Source organism: Camelina sativa, chromosome 10, assembly GCF_030686135.1.
Source record: "Camelina sativa cultivar CO46 ecotype springtype chromosome 10, ASM3068613v1".
NCBI lineage: Eukaryota > Viridiplantae > Streptophyta > Magnoliopsida > Brassicales > Brassicaceae > Camelina > Camelina sativa.
The window spans coordinates 22,541,707-22,546,301 of NC_141889.1; the positions used below are offsets into that span (position 1 = coordinate 22,541,707).

At 29.5% G+C, this 4,595-nt stretch overlaps 1 pseudogene; it reads right to left on the reverse strand.

Moving 5' to 3' along the window:
* Positions 1 to 3,031: 3,031 nt before the first annotated feature.
* Positions 3,032 to 4,270, reverse strand: LOC147937187 (large ribosomal subunit protein uL14my pseudogene; annotated as a pseudogene).
* Positions 4,271 to 4,595: the final 325 nt, after the last annotated feature.

Sequence of the window (4,595 nt, forward strand, 5' to 3'; positions counted from 1 at the left end):
TGAAACCACGAAATCAAAACAAATCGTTAACTTTCTAATCGCTCCGGTGACAACCAAGGTCTACACGTCTTGAAGCGTTCCACAAAATTTCAGGACGATCAGATCTCAGGTTAAACCGCAATCGATCCCGAAACACCCGCTGGTCTCAATCCGCGACTGAAACAAAACGCCCCATTAAACTGCCAATATCTCCTAGAATATTAACCCAAATTAACTTCTGTAGAGTGTACGAAAATCTCTTAGCTACAGCTCTACCAAAAATCAGTACCTTTCGAAAGGATTTTACCCGTCGGATCCTCCTTCTCCCAAAACCTGACAGTTATGTTTCTCTCTTTACTCAAAGGAAAAGGTTGATCTCCTTTGCCTTCTCCTTTACATCAAATCACCAAGAGTTATCTCTCAATCTCTCCCTCCCTCTGATGACAATGTCGACAAAAGCACAAAAGAAGAGAGGAGGCGTGACTTTGAGGGAGATTAAGGGTTTTTGGTTTACTCAATTAAAAATCAAAATCAATTAATTAAACCAAAAATTAATTAAAAATCCACTCCTTTGGTTTACTCAACACATCCCAACTTTATTCCCAAAACACGGATGTTACACTAACCATCTTTTTTGTAAACCAAAACCGACATAAAATTTCGTTCTAATTTTAAAATCTAAACCCTAACCATCTCATTTGTAAACCCAAACCGACATATAATTTTGTTCTAATTGTAAAATCTAAACCTAACCACCTTATTTGTAAACTCAAACCGACATATAATTTTGTTCTAATTGTAAAATATAAACCCTAACTACCTCATTTGTAAAACCAAACCGACATATAGTTTTGTTTTAATTGTAAAATCATAATTCTCATTTATAAACCAACCCGATATATAACCTCGTATAATTGTAAAATCTAAACCAAACCAATATTTAATTTTCCTTAAATAAAAGTATACAGAATTTGTTTTTTTAATATGTTTTGTTTTTAAATTATTTTTGAATTATTTTTTTAAATAAAATATTAGATAAAACATTCTGATTGGTTGAGAGGGAAGGTTGAACTTAAGTATTTTAATTTGAATATACCCCCATAATATCCAAGACATGAAATTTTTATCGAGTAGATAAACCTGTAATTATTCGCAGTATTGAAGCAATTCTTGTGGATGCAAAAGTATATCAACATTACTGTGTGTTTGTGTTTATAGTTATAATCTTCGTATTACTTTATAGGTTTCTCAAAGTAAATGTTTTTTTTTAGCACATTTTTGTCACCACTACGTGCAAGCAAAGATACTGGCAATATTTATTTCTTATTTAACTCCAGGGGCATGTTTACTGGTAATTTTTCTTAGAAGTATTCTTAACTAAAAATTAAAAAGTAATAATAAAATAATAATAAAGGAAGGTAAAATGTGAGAAACGTTTCTTTATTCAGAATCTAAGAAACCGATTTTCTGGACAACCACGACATGTGGCAATTTTTAAAAAGTTAATATATTTTTTTAGATTTATTATTTAAGTAAATAAAATTGAAAGAAAATAATTAAAATATATTATTTTGAGAAATGAGAAGTTCTGCTCGGATGATGATGGTCTTAGTTTTAATTCTTCTCAATTCTTATCTTCTTTCTACAGCTCCTTTTCTTCTTTTATTTCTGTGGGAACAATAGTCACTGATTGATAACGTTGTCCAAGTTATTGTTTTATACTTTCTCCATAGTGATTTAATTCTGTCTCTTTCGTCAATATCATATTAATTATATATATATACTAGATTTATTACCCATGTGTTCTGCGGGACTATAATTTTTTTAATTATTAATACAAATCGTTGAATATAATTATAATGATTCCATATGAAAATATAAACCTATATAGATGTAAAATTTAATTTATTAAGTGATATATAAATTATCTATTTATTTTAACATTGTTTCATGATTAATTCTTTATTTATTTTCCAGTTTACATTTTTCATCTATCGCATCTACTCTATTTTCACATTCTATTATCTCAATTATAATATATTGATTATGAAAACATATCATAACTATCTTTCATCTTCTAATACTTTTTTTTATTGATTGAGTGATCATACTTATTAATGTAGATGTAAAATATTTTTGAGAACATACCCACTCTTTGTCGCAAAATTTCTTTACCAGTGTTATATACTACACATAAGTTTTGCTTCCTAGAAGCTTGTGACTTTGCGAGGAAGCGGATCTTGGCTTGGCACACGAAGAATGGAGCACTACCTTTAGCTGAGAGAGGTGTAGGGGAAAACCCAGCGTGTCAAGCAGCGGCTGAATATCTCTCTAAGCTCGCTCTTCAAAAGGGAAGCAAAGACAATATCTCGATCATAGTGGTCGACTTGAAAGCTCAAAGAAAGTTCAAGACCAGATCTTGAAACACTGTACTCTCGAGCTCTTACACTATTATAATTTTATATTTCTTATTTTTAAAAAAGTTTCCGCAAGTTTACATAAAATTAAGAAGCGAAATGTTGGGGGAAGAAGTATCAAGACCTTGATGATGCATAGCTAAAAAGTCCATTCCTTTTTCTCATGGACTTCATTACTTGAATGTGTATGTTTGTTATGTATAAGAAGAATAGAGAAGAAGTGTTTCTTTTTATAACTTTAATCTTCAGATTGTCATAAAAAGTAGGTGGATATGTTGTAATATTGGAGATGTAAGGGAATTGTAATTTAATTTTATGTCACTTTGATACTTTTCTGTAATATATTTTCTTCTTTATATAAATACTTGTTGTAATAGTGTACTGTCCTTTTTCTGTTGTTATTGATTACCTGACTATACTATAAACTGATTTATAAAACATAAACAAATAATGGTGTTTCAAGAGGGTTGTTCTTGTAACATAAGTCTCTCCATTTTCATTGTGGAGGTTAGAAAGGTGGTATTGATCTTTTAGACTTGACAAGAAAAGTCAAGAGTTTACAGAGTGAAACTGAAACCTAATTGACGGATGGATGAGAGTTACATAAGAGATCATAACTGGTGTTATGTATACTCTCAAACGATGTGCTGAGCCAAAGCAAGGATCTTGAGCTGTTTCTTGCGCCGCATTTCATGTGGGACAGGACCGAACACTCGGGTACCAGTTGGTTGGTTAAACTCCACTTTCTTATTCTTTTTCTTAATTCCCACAGCTACAACCGCATTGTCATCCAACCTGACTTGGCTTCCATCAACGTGTCCTTTGTGCATCGCAGCACGCACAACCACACCATACACGACAGTCCCTTCCTTCACTTTACCTCTTGGTATCGCCTCTTTCACAGAACCAACAATGATATCGCCAAGTCTTGCTCCTTTCTTATTACCTTTCAGGGTTTGCAGAAATCGAATCTAGAAAGAAGAAGATAATGGTTACTTTACATTAAAAAAAAAAAGCAACGCCTCGGCTTCAAACCGAGGAAAATGCTTGTACGGCGATCAGGTCTTATTACCTAAATTATATTACAAATAAACATGATATTCACCGTTACAAAGAAAAAAACAATCAACATAAGTTTATTCGAATTTTGGTGACAAGTAAAAAACAATCCGCTAGAATAGGAAACAAAACAACTAATAAATTCCTAAATACCAAAAATTGTGGAGCAAATAACTTCAAATTTAGAAAATAAGCCCGAAATTAGGTAGGTGGAATATCTCAAAATTCAAATTCGGATCTTTAAATTTTCTTTTTATTAATTTAATTAGCATTTACAATTTAGAAAAGGTTTCCAAAAACTGTTAGTCGAAAATTCTATATTTTTAGAAACAATAATTACGAAATTAATTATAAGAATAATAATTACTCAATATTTATGAAAATCGTTTACAATTGTTACCATAAAAATAAAATTATTAAATTTGAGATAGTATTTATAATGTAAACATATTTGGTATATATTTTGATATATTTATGAAAATCTAATTTAATAGTATTTTTCAATATCAACATATCGTTATTTACTTTAGAGTTAAAAAGATTTCTTAACAAAAGTATGCTAATTGAATAATCATAGTATATACATACTATATATTATATAAAATTTTTATTTTTTCTTTAAAACTTAGCATATTCCAGTTCATTAAAATTAGATTTTTAATTATGTTTAATTTCAATAATTCTTTAATTAATGTATGCTATTAATTTGATTGAAAATATATCATTGATGCGAAAATTGTATGCTGAATTTAAAATTAAATAGCTAACCTATATTTTAGGGAATACTTTCAATTCGTTACCTTAAAATCATACATTTAAACTTAAAATTTTACATATATAAACATATTTAATTTGGTAAGATATTGTGCATCTCATCAATACAATCTAAACAGTTAATACACATATATTCTCATTGCCTTAATTTCAATTTTCAAAAAGATCTTTAAAAAATCTGATCTTATTAAACATAACTTGTGATAAAATTTAGCCGCCCCTTCCTAGCCTATAAATAGATACTCTAATTTGTGAAAAAAAAAAATAGATACTCTAATTAAATCATTCACATACCCCACATAAACTCTAGTACTCATTTTTCAAAGCTTTTATGATTTGTTTTTCATGTTGTTTAACTTTCTGATT